This window comes from Antechinus flavipes, chromosome 4 (genome assembly GCF_016432865.1).
Source record: "Antechinus flavipes isolate AdamAnt ecotype Samford, QLD, Australia chromosome 4, AdamAnt_v2, whole genome shotgun sequence".
NCBI lineage: Eukaryota > Metazoa > Chordata > Mammalia > Dasyuromorphia > Dasyuridae > Antechinus > Antechinus flavipes.
Window position 1 is genome coordinate 209640417 of NC_067401.1, and position 13324 is coordinate 209653740.

The window sequence follows — 13324 nt, forward strand, 5'->3', positions numbered from 1 at the left end:
TTCTATTTTTGAAAAGTTCTCACCAGATAATTTTTCTTCTATTAATCTGAAAACAAATTTAAACCAATTCTGCCTTTGGTTTTCACTCAGAGTAAAGTCAAACCTTTATAACAGTCCTTCAAAATCTGAAGACATTTATGAGACCTATCTACATTTCTTAAATTTATACTTCAGGCTAATTATTCCCATTTCTTCCCTCATATGATATCATTTTTTATGATATAGTTGGTCACCTTCTCCAGATGTGCTTTGATTTGTGAATGCCCTTTAAAAAGTTTGTCATCCAAAGAAAATTATAATGCATAAAGTCCAGAGGATCTCCTATACATTCTAGGTGCTATAGTTTTATTATTGTAAGGAAATTAACATAATTGGTGGTCACATCAAACTATTGACCCATAATAAGTTGGTAGTTCATGAAAATCTACAGATCTTTTTCCTATAAACTACTTACAGTTCAGCTGAATTTCTCCAACCTGACACTTGTACAGTAGAAATTTTTTAAGTATTGATCTTTACATTTGTTTTTAAATTTTATTTTACTGGTGTTAAAAAGTTTATCTATCTTATCTAAAAACACCACAGATGCCTTTGATGACTTGTTAAAATCCAGGTGCATGACTTATGAGTGTTAACAGCATTTCCCTGATCTAACAATTTTGTAACCTTAAGTTACAAAAAAGTTACAAAAGTTACAAAGTAAATTTCTACTTTATTTATTTTAATGTTAATATTTAAAAATGTTGACTTCCAAATTCCCTCCCTCTCTTTAACCCTTCATTCATTGAGAAGGCAAGCAATGTGATATCAATTATATATGTGAAATCATGCAAAATATATTTCCATATTAGCCATATCGCAAAAAATAAATAAATAAAATGAAAAAAAATGCTTTAGTCTGCACTGAGAGTTCATCAGTCCTTTTTTTTTTTTTTTTTTTTTTTGGATGCAAATAGCAGCTTCATTGTGAGTCCTTAGGAGTCTTGGATCATTGTATTGATTAGAGCAGCTAAGTCTTTCACAGTTGATAATCATTATAACCTTATTTTTTAAAGAGAGACAGCAAGAAAGAAAAAAAAAGAGAGGAGGGAGGGAGGAAGAAAGAGAGGAAAGGGATAAGAAAGGAGGGTGAGAGGGAGGAAGGAAGGAAAGAAGAAAGGAAAGGAGGAAGGGAGGGAAGGGGGGAGAGAGAGAGAGAGAGAAAGAGAGAGAGAGAGAGAGAGAGAGAGAGAGAGAGAGAGAGAGAGAGAGAGAGGAGAGAGAGAGAGAGAGAGAGAAGGAGGGAGGAAAAGGGAGGGAAGGAGGGAGGGAAAGGGAGAAAGAGAGAAGGAGGAGGGAGGGAGGAAGGAAAGAAGGAAGGAAGGGAGGGAAAAAGGGAAGGAAAGGAGGGAGAGAGGAAAAGAGGAAGGAAAATAGAAGAGAAAGAAAAAAAAAGAAAGAGAGGGGAGAGAGACAGAGACAGAGAGAGACACACACAAAGAGTCAGAGATAGAGAGACAGAGACAGAGAGAGATATATGATGTCAGATTGGTATTATTTGTTCTGGCTTGTAGTGAACAGTTTCCCTTTCTAGGGACTAGAATTAGACTAGTATTAGTTTCAGAATTTTGCTAGGGATTACCATCAAGTGTAAGAGTAAAATAGTCAATAGGAATCTTCCTTTTTCCCCTCATGAAAACAGGAATACAAATTGTTTCTTGTCTCTATAAACTCCCACTGTTCACAATTACTTAAAGATTCCTAAAAGAAATTCAACAAGCACATCTGTAAATTCTTCTAGGACTGTGGCAAAATCCTGCTCCATATCTCTCAGAATTCCGATGTTCCCCTAAGCTCCAATCTGGTTAACTGGTCATATAATATTCCCCGTAGCAAATTTTCAAGAAATAGTGCTGTGGCTACATTAAAGGTAAGTGCCTAGATGTAGGCACTCTGTGTGTGTGTGTGTGTGTGTGTGTGTGTGTGTGTGTGTGTGTGTGTGTGTGTGTGTGAGTGATAGCACTCTGCCCATAGAAGCCTGTCTCTGGTATTTCCATTTTAGCCCAATGAGACCAAGCAAGCAAGGCTTTCCGGGGGTAATTACAGCTCAGTTCACTTGTATGTGCTCGACAATGGTGTTGATATAATCCCCATAGAGGAGGCAGAGCATGTGTGAGGAGTTCCCACCAGAAATCTAAACAACGCCCTTGCATTGCTGACAGTTTAATAATGTGACAAAGTTCAGCCCGTTGAATGTCAGGGACAGGAATGCAGCTGGGGCTGGTCTGACCCAAAGCTTTAAAAATATCCCCTAACTCAGACCCAGCATTTGACAAATAACCTTTTCTTAGTCTGCTTGAATGCATCAGACGTAACCAAGTGCCATGTAGGGGCCGCATGCCACTGTTAAAATGTTAAATGGAGTGGCAAGACCCATCAAAACCACTTGGGGCTGACATTTATCTTTATTATTATTATTAATAATAATGCATATATTGCTTTGGGGGGATGCATTCCACAGTATTTTTAGAGTACTAAATCATGCAGCCATACATCAATGGGTCTGATAAATCACACAGTAAATCCAAATGCAAGGCAGTTGTCAGGTCAGACCTAAGGAGGAGAAGAAGGAGAGAAAGAGGAGGCAGAGGTAGTTTAATTGCCCCAAAGTGAAGAACTGAGCAGGCTGGCCCAGAAAATAGGAATAATGACTACCTTGCCCATAACATTTCCAGAAGTAAATGGAAATGGCTAGCTTCAGTATGAATTTTATAAGAGAGATCTGGAGGGTGGGGAGGGGAATTGAGAGAGGGGGAGATGTCAACAAACATTTAAACTCTTGGAGTTTCTATTTTGTCTTGTTTTGTTTTCCTTCTTTCAAACCAGCCCAGACAATAATACATATTAAATAGATTCAATAGGAGAAAACAGCATCCTACTTTCCCTCCTCTTATTTCTATTCCTCATTCTTCCTGCCTGTTACCTCCTTTCTTTCCCCTATCTCTCACCTCTCCCCATCTCACCACCTCCCACAAAAAAAAATTGAGGAAAAAAAAACCCTCCAAGACAGAGGTAACAACAGACTCTGAGATGGAGCCAGTTCTGCAGGCCAAGAGGTTACATATGGAGCCAGCAAATCATAGCCCCATGAAGGATATTACTAAGTTAAAGTTATGTATGGTAAAGCCCAAATCTTAGCGGCATTCATAAAGAGAAAGGTAACTAAATGAAAAGATTTAACAGACATCTCATGAAATGGCTTTCCCCTGCTACCCTTTCCCTTCCTCTCTCTGTCTAGGGAAGGATTTTTTATCCTCCTTACCCCAGATTCTCCCCCTTAGCTGATGGGAGGTGAAAAACACAGCCTTGTTTACCAAAGAAGGGACATCCCAGATGGATTTTAAGTTCATAGAATGTCTGAGGTTCTGTGTATGTGTTTATTGTCTTTTTTCTCAGATGTTTTGGGGGTTACCAGAAAAACCAGGCTTATTCCATGCCCCTTCTTAATTTATAAAACCTTGTGTAATTTCAGGGAAATTTAATCCATATGTTTCTGATTCATTTACACTTAATCATCGAAATCTTCTTTTGGAAAGAGTTTGTTTTCTGTCCCAGAAGCCTTTGCTTCCATTTGTTATGAGCCCTCTAAAGACCTCCCATCCCAGCCTACCCACTTATAAAGCATAGAAGGTTGTGTTTGGCCAAAGACAAAAACCAAACTGACCACTAAAGGTTTGCATTTGGTTTGAAATAGCGAACTCATGAACTCGGAGTGGGTTCTGGAAATGGGATTGAATTCTCTCTAGCCTCATTGTTTACACACTAAGAGTAGGAGAGCCTTCCATTAAAATGCTACAAAAAGTCAACGTGCAACCCAACCCTGAAAGCTTGAACCTATTGCCAACAAATCTTTGAAAACAGAGAAGAGGTATTGACTGGTTTGCCTTAGCCTCTCTGGTTTGTAGCCTTGTAATTTGTAGGTGAGGCTCCCTTTTGGGGCTTCTTTAGGAAAAAACCCTTCTGAATTGGGAAGAATATCTTAACAGATCATTAAACCAAAGGGACATATCCTCATACACTTCTGAAAAACTTTCAAATGTCATAAGAATCATTGTAGGAAGGTCAGATAGCTCCCCCATTTCTCCATCCACAATAAAACATGCCCTAAACGAAAGCCATAGTACCATTACTTTGATCCAAAATAAACATGTGATTACCAATTTCTGATTAATTGATGCCATTTGGGTTCCCAGAGCTTCTGGGTCCCAGTTGAGGCCTGATTTTTAGCAATAAATGACTACCACTTGCAAACCTCAAGGCACATGTAACTTTGGCACTTGATAGAACTCTCTTTGGATTTTCTCTCCCAAACCTTCATCTACAAAGCTTCTCTTCACTCCCTTTTTTCATTGACCTTATCCTCTCACTTAGCAAATTGGAAGTTAGTTTCTAGGGAACTAAAGTTTTTTCTTGTTCTCCAAATGATGATTATTTTGCATCATAATGAGATGATCTTTCATTTCATTTCCTACCTTCACTTTCCCATCTTCTTTCTTCCTTCAGCTCCCTCAGAGCTATAAATAGGAAATTTTTTTAACTTGTAGCAAAAACATTTGGTGATGACTGGGTGGCAACCTCAGGAGCACAGAGCACAACTCAACAGTTATACAAGAATAGAAGATGCTTGTTCCCTGTCTTATGGCACCATTAGTGTGACTCTATGGCAACAAGTTAGCATTAAGTGAGACACCGTAATATCAGTCATTCCAAGGAGAAGGCACAGTCTTCCATACATATGAGCATCTAGAGGAAAAAAATTCTACTTATCTCCATGGTAGTTGTAGATCTGTTTGCCAGTGTTGTTGACATTTAGACAGTACTGGGCCTGGAATCAGGAAGACCTAAATTCAAATGCATCCTCAGACATTTACTAGCTGGGGGACCCTGGACAAGTCATTTGACTTAATACACTAGAGAAGAAAAAGGCAAATCCTCTAGTATCTTTGCCAAGAAAGGGGCAGTGAGATGGCACAATGGATAGAGTACCAGGGCTGGAGTCAGAAAGAAGCCTTTTTCTGAGTTCCAATCTGGCCTTAAATTCTTACTTCCTCCTGTGTGACTCTGGCAAGTAATTTAATCCTATTTGCCTCAGTTTCCTCATCTATAAAATGAGATAGAAAAAGAAATGGCAAACACCTCCAGTATCTTTTCTAAGAAACCCCAAATAGAGCCATGAAGAGTTTGACATGATTAAAAAATGACTGAATGACCCTGCAGAAAATATAGGAGAGATAGAAAGAATAGTTTCTGTTCTCTAGGAATTTATAATTTAGTTTGGAGAGACAAAACACATGACAATGAAATAGGTAAATGAAGTAATCGTGCTAGACAGCATATATATGATTTTGTGTATGTGTGTGTGTATATATACACACACATATAGACACATACATATATATACACATACATTATAAATATACATATAATAAGATCCATGATTTCATAGGCAAAGGGAACTCCCAGAAATGAAATTTCCTCTACCAATACAGACATACAACTATTCTGAAACTTAAAATCTTAAAAAGTATATGATGCACTGAGATCATAAGTGACTTCCTGGGATTATTCAATCAGTCCCAGAGGTAGGACATGAACCTAAGATAGTCAATAATTGCTACAGGGGAAGTTCAAATAAAGGGGAGTGTGATGTTTTAGAAAAACTATGGAACTTAGCTGCTTACTAGTAGTAGGATGTTAGATGCAAATCATTTCTCTCAGCCTCAGTTTCCTCATTTGTAAAATGGAAGAGTTGTATTAGATCAAAGGTACTGCAGTTCTTGGAAAGATTTCAGAAGGTTCCTGAGTTTGGATGGGAAAAATTAAATACATATTTATTTCATTATAATTGGTTTTCTTTATAATCCTATGTATTTTTAAAAGCATTTAGAAACATTATTCTGAGAAGAAGGACTTTACCAGATTGCCAGTGAGACCCATGACATCCATAAGGTAAAAAGCTTGGATTAGGATATCTTTAAAATCTCCTTTAGAATCAAGATTCTATGATTCTGAAATCAGCTGAGGAAGGAGGAATTGGGAAAAACCTCAAGGAGAAAAAAAAAAAACCTTACCTAAGTCCAGAAGGAAGGAGAGGTCAAGAGTAGGGAGTAGGGACAAGTGGTCACTCTTCTTTATTTATAGATCCAAAAATGTCATTCCATTGTTTAAAAATCTTTGGTGATCTCTTACTACTTACATAATAAAAGTTAAACCTATTTGTTTGGTATTTAGAAGCCCTCTACTCAGCATTATTTTGTTTTTCTAGCCCATTATCATGCTTTTTCCTGCCTGATGCTCCCTACTGCAATCAAATTGGATAGCTCCCTGTGACCTCAAACATGCCCCAATATTTCACACCTCCATGATTCAGTCTATATTATCCTTTATGCCTGGAAAGAGAACTGGAAAGACCCTCCTCTTTTCCTCTACACTTGCTGAATGTCCAGCCCCAAAGCTATCTTTTCACTAATATTCTCCTTCCCATTTGATCATACTTGACATTTTATGTTACTTCTCTCAAATAAAATGCATGACACAGTTATCTTTACAAGTTTTGAATTCATATTGATCGTCTTATTCTGTATTAGACAAGGACTGTGCATTACTGAAAATTTGCTTCATTCCACTCACCATTCATTTTCTAATACAATTATCTGTGCACAGTAGGCATTTTATTAATCATAAAATAATTACATTTATCAATTCTAGATCAATTGATCTAGAATTGATTAATTGCCTACTATTTGCCTGGCAATGTGCTAAATGCTGGGGATACAAAAAGAACAAAAGATAGTTCTTGCCCTCAAAAAGCTCATAATCTAATGGGAGAAACAACATGAAAATAATATAAATATTTGTTTAATTAAAGTGATCGAGGACTCCTAGTTTCTCCAGCTATAATCCTGTGAATTGCTTTACTCTCTTCTCACTGAATGCCTTCCTTCCTGGTTTTTTATGCCCTTTCCTCAGTCTCAAAGGGTTTCTCTTCCTTTAAGAAGATGCTCAAGCACCTGTCTTTTGGTCAGTTAACAGCCTGTAAGCAAGCATTGATTAAATTCCTACTATATGCCAAGAACTATATGTCAAGCATTGACAGCCCCTATTCTCAAAGCTCTTTTAATCTAATAGGGGAGACTACATGCAAACACTGATATGCAAACAATCTATAGACATGGTTAATGGAAGGTAAATTTAGGGAACTGTGAAGGGCTTCTTGCAGAAAGTGGGATTTTCAGATGCTGTAGGATCTTATTCAAGGAAGAGTAAATAGACCATTATATCTGGATTATAAGGGTGAAGAGTCTTCTTAGACTTATAAAGGTAGGAAGGAGCTGGGTTATTGAAAGAATTTGAAAGTCAAATAGAATTTTGTATTTGATCCCTGAGGTGACAGGGAGACAGCAAAGTTTAATTCTAGGGAAGTAGCATTGTCAGATCTGTGTTTTTAGTGGTTAAGTTGGTAACTGAGTGAAAGGTGGATTGGAATGGAACAGAAGAGAATAGTTAGGAGGGTATTGCAATAGTCCAGATGTGAGGTGATCAGGGTCTACACCAGGGTGGTAGCAGTGTCAAAGGAAATAAAAGAGCAAATATGACATTTTTCTGTGTGTGCGTGTGTGTGTAGTATCTCTCTCTCTGTCTCCATGTCTCTATCTCTCTCTGTGTGTGTCTCTCTCTGTATGTCTGTGTGTGTGTGATTCTCTCTGTGTCTATGTCTCACTCTGTCTCTGTTTCTGTCCCTGTCTCTTTTTCTTTCTCTGTCCCTATGTCTGTCTCTGTCTCTCTGAATTTCTGTCTCTCTGTCTCTCTAAATTTCTGTCTCTCTCTCTCTGTCTCTCTATTTTTATATCCTTGTTGTCACCCCCATAAGAATGTTAAGTGCCTGCTAATAAGGGATTTTTTTTCCCAGCTCCTAGCTATTCACTAGCACAGTGCACTGTGGTATCATGGTGTTAGTTTAAAAAAATGCATGATGACTGATGTAAACTTGACTCTGAGCTTTGCATTGTACCCTAGACCTTGGATCTGGTACTCCTGTGACTGTGGACTGCTTCTCTTTGTTGTGGTCTCCATCCTACTCCCTATAATTGTTGCTTCCACCTTCTCAACCTTTAGGTCCCTAATTCTTGACACCATTATTCTTAGAATAAGAGTCAGCAGGGTCACAGACCTTTCTGTCTTATCTATAGTCAATGATAAAGCTTCTTAAACTGTGGGTTGTGAGCCCACAGAGGGTCATGTAACTGCATATAGGGATTGTGAAATTATAATTTATGATCAGTAAATGTTTGATTTGTATACCTATTTTACATACTATATATCCAGGGTTACATAAAAATTTCTTGGGTGAAAAGGGACCACGAGTGGTAAAAGTTTAAGAAATCCTTTTCTATGGCAGTAACCCTCATCTTATCAGTGTTGATGTAGGGTGAGTGGCTGTGGCTGCCCCGCCCCTGAACAAGTGTGTCCCCATCCTTGTCAGGGTAAGTCGCACCTGCCTGGACCCCTTTCATCAGAGCTATTTCAGATGGTAATTTAGACCTTTTAAAGCCACCTGCCCAGCATCCACTCAGGAGATTTCCTTTTATCACAAGCTTATTGGGAGTAACTGGGGCACCTAATTATGGGGCAGGGGAGCAGGGTGGGATGATCTGTGTTCTTTGAGGATTAGCCAGCCTCCTTACTGCCAAATCCATGATCACCTGAAAGGAAATCCGAGTGTGGAGCCCAGCAAATTTAGTCCTCCAGATGCCTAAAGGCAAGCACCTTTGAAACTTGGTCTTTTTTCTCCTTAGGAATGGGGGAGTTCAAAGGCATTTGATTTGGGGCTAGATGGAACTTCAAGAGATTGCTTCCCTATACAGAACAAGGAAAACAAAAGCAAAAGAAATGCCTTTACAATCAGAAAGATCTTTCCCAATGCTTAGTGTCTATAGTTAGAGAAAAGAAGTAAAGGGTATTTAAGTGGTGAGAAGTTTCAATCTGGTTGGTCTCACTAGAGAAAATGGGTCATGACCCATACCGAATCTGACTCACTTTTTCAGGATTCATTTCCAAAATTTCCTTTATCCAGAGAATTCAGAGACACCAATGTGCCTGAATCTAAAGAAACTATATCAAGAACAGAGCCAAACAGTTCAGGCTAATGTGTTTTTATTCATGGGTTTGTTGTACAGAGATACAATTTTGATTTTAGAATATAAATGACATTAGTTTGAGGACAAAGAATTTGTATAAAAGGAAGAATTTTATCTCTATTTTGCCTGTCATTCAAGGATGGCTTTCCATCATGTGATACCTAAGTTCTTCAGCTTTATTTCAGGCTCTACGCCAATTCTTTTTTCTTTTCTTCTTTTTCTTTTCTTCTTTCTTTCTTTCTTTCTTTCTTTTTTTTTTTCTTTTTTTTTTTTTTGCTGAGGCTGTTGAGGTTAAGTGACTTTCCCAGGGTCACACAGATAGGAAGTGTTAAGTAACTGAGGTCACATTTGAACTCAGGTCCTCCTGACTTCAGGGCTGGTGCTCTATCCACTGCACCAACTATCTGCCCCCAGGTACAATTCTTTATATTCCATTCAAATTGGGTTACTCTAACTTTATACATCTTTGATACACACACACATACACACACATCCTGAACTCTCTTGTCCTACAGCCTTTGCTCACTTACTTTTGTGGTTATCAGTTGTTTCAGTTGTGACCAATTCTTTATGACTTCATTTGAGGGTTTTTTTGGCAAAGATAATGGAGTAATTTGCCATTTTCTTCTCCAGTTCATTTTGTAGATAAGATAATTGAGGCAAACAGAATAAAGTAATTTATCCAGAGTCACAGAGTTACTGTGTCTGAGACCAGTTTTGAAGTCACAAATATGAGTCTTTCTGACTTCAGGTCCATCACTCTGACCACTGTACCACCTAATTACTCAATACTTGAAATACATTGCCCCCTCCCCATTCCTATTGAACTGCTTTTTGTTATTTTTGTTATTAGTGACTTAGACAAAGAGATAGGTGGTATGCTATTAACTGTGCAGATAATATAAATAGGGAGTGACTAGTCAACACACTACATAGAAAAGTAAACCAACAGAGAAGATAAAAGTGTCTGGATCCCTAAGGATCTCAACCGACTAGAACAGAGGAAGACATTCAATAGGGATAAAATATTGCATATGTAAAACATTTTCATGAGTATATGATAGGAAGCATAGTTAGCACTTTGAAAATAATTCTGTGGGTTTATCTTGTGGGATCCTACAAGCTCAGGAGAAGTTAGCAGTGTTGTTTATCTTGTTCATCATTTATTCTCAAAGATTATAGTTTACTTTTCGTCTTATGCCACAATAAATGTAGCAAGCCAAGAAAGGCTATGTGGGTTGCATTAAAAAAGGCTTAACTTCCAGGAATAAGGTAGTGATAATTTCTTTGTACTTTCCCCCGGTTAGACCATGACTAGAAGACTGATACTTAGTCCTAGGTGACAAAATTTAATAAGGTTATTGATAAGGTGGAGAACATGCAAAGGAGGTCAGTTAGAATGGTGAAGGGCTTCTTGACCCTGTCATATGAGAGAATTGAAGGCATTGGTCAAGTTAATCCTGGAGTAGAGAAGATTCTATAGGGATAAATAATTGTTTTCAAATACTTAAAGGACTATCATATGGAAGAGTGATGAATTAGATTTTTTCTTCAACTTCAGAAAACAGAATTAATAACAGTAAGTGGAAGATGTCAAGAAGTAAAATTAGATAATGTCAGGAAAGTCTCTAATAGTTAGAAGTATGTGAAAATAGAAGGGGATGTTTCCGAGGTGGAGGCTTCCTACAGACTGGAGGTGGTCAAGCAGTGGCTGAATGACCACTAGTCAAATATGTAAGAGAAGGGATTTCTTTTCATTAATGGCTGTTGGTCATTTTCCTTCCTCATGTTCTACTTTGTTGTGTCAGGAGAATATTACAAGGAGAGTAGCCAAGTCCTTTCCAGCCTTATATTCTATGATTCTATAAACTTTTAAAATAAGAAATGATTTATTATTTGAAACTTTCTGTATGTTCTTATCCTATATTATTTTGTCTTTCTTGTTATCTGTATGTATGTATTATATCCTCCTTCTAAACTAGATGGGAGATGAAAGAATGCCTGGAGGAGAGTGTAGTGGAAGGAGTGGAAAGATAGGAGGGGGCCAGATTGTAAAGAGCTGTAAATGCGAAACAGAAGGGTCTGTATTTGATACCAATTGTAATAGGAAGCCACTGTAGTGTACTGGGGTGACATAGTTGGACCTGTTTTGGAAGTTTTGGAAGATCACTGTGAGGAGAAACTTAAAGCAAGAAATCCAGTAAGGAGGCTATTGAAATAGTCATAGTGATAATCAACTCTGATGGAAGTGGCTCTTTTCAACAATGGGGTAATTCAGGCCAATTTCAATAGACTTACAGTCAAGAGAACCATTTGCATCCAAAAAGAGGACTGGAGGGACTGAATGTAAATCACTACATAGTATTTTCATCTTTTTTATTATTGTTTGCTTGCTTTTCCCCCTCTTTTTGATATTATTTTTCCTATACCACATGATAAATGAGGAAATACATATAGAAAATTTGCACATTTAACATATTATTGGATTTTGTTGTCTAGGGATGGAGAATGTGGGGAAGGGAGGGAGAAAAATTTGGAACACAAGGTTTTGTAAGGATGAATGATGAAAATATCTGCATGTATTTTGAAATAAAAAGCTATTATTAAAAGAGAAGAAATAAATTTAATATAAGCAGATAAAAAAAGAAATAGTCATGGTGATAAGTGTTGAGAGTCTGCACCAACATGGTAGCTGTATGAGTGGAGTGAAGGAGAGATGTCTATGAGAGATCAGATCAACCTGATGCTCTGGATCTCAGTTGACTCCTCTGTCCAATGAATTGGAGAGACCAACTGGTCTCTGATACTCATTGATTTTCCTAGATCAAAATCCACCATTTTTCCTAGCATGATCTCTATGATCATTTGCCCTCTCAGCTTTCTTACTTCCAGGATGATAAAAATCTTATTATTTATCTGTCTCTCTTTTCCTCTCCTCTCCTCCTCTCCTCTTCTTTCCTTTCCTCCACTCTATTCTCTTCTGTTTTCTTCTTCTCTCTTTCTCTCCTCTCTTCTGTTTTCTTTTCCTCTCTATTCTCTCTCAACTAGCATTTATATAGCACTTCAAGATTTGCAAAGCACTTCCAAATATTAATTCACTCACAATAATCCTGGAAGGTAGATGCCATTTTTATTGTTCTTCAATTGTGTCCAACATTTTGTTAGACTGTATGCAATATCACACCAATACTGTCTGTGGGATTTTCTTGGCAAAGATACTGGAGTAGTTTCCCATTTCCTTCTCCAGCTCATTTTACAGATGAAGAAATTGAGGCAGAGTTAAGTGACTTAACTAGGGTCACACAACTAGTAAGTGTCTGAGGCCAAATTTGAACTGACAACTGGCACAATCTAGTTATCCCATTCTAAACCTTTGGTCCCCCTGATTATAATATCCTTTTCCTGGCTTTTGTTGTTATGACACTATTTTACCAATAGTTACATATGTGAGCCAGCAATTCTAGAATTTCACCTTTAATTTTCTTTCTGTCTCTTGGGAAGAAAACATCTATTGCCAACAATTTCTTCCTACCCATGTTACTAAATAGGGATATGGCCTTACTACTATTTAATTCAATATCCCTGACCTATCTCCTTGAAAAGAATATTGAGAATTTTCATCTAGCTGAAAATTTTCTTAATATGAGAATTTTCTTACTATTTTTTTCCATGAAGAGTGATGCAAAGATAGACTGAGCCTATCTATTACCTTCTTTTCATCTCTGCATATTGTTTTTGTGTGGTTATGGTCATAGTTCCTCACCCCCAACCTCCTTTCTTTAATTCTTAAGCTGGTTTCTTAATTTTTATGTATTTAAAAAGTACTTTGAAATTGGCTTTGTACTTTTTTTGCAAGGTACTATGAGAAACAGTTCAAATGCTGAATACTGTGTAATTACAACAATCAAGCTCATTCCTGAAAAAGAGAAAGAAAAAATGCACCTCCCTCCTTTCTTTCTATTTGGAGGTAGGAGACCATGGAGTTGGAATACAACCTAACTGTTAGACCTGATATGCTGATTAGTCTTAAATAATTTTCCCCCCTTTTAAAAATTCTTTATTTTAGGAATAGCTCTCTTGGTAGGAGGGGTAAAGAGATATTTTAAGAAATGAAGATAATCTAAGAACCAAACATTAAGTATTTTAAA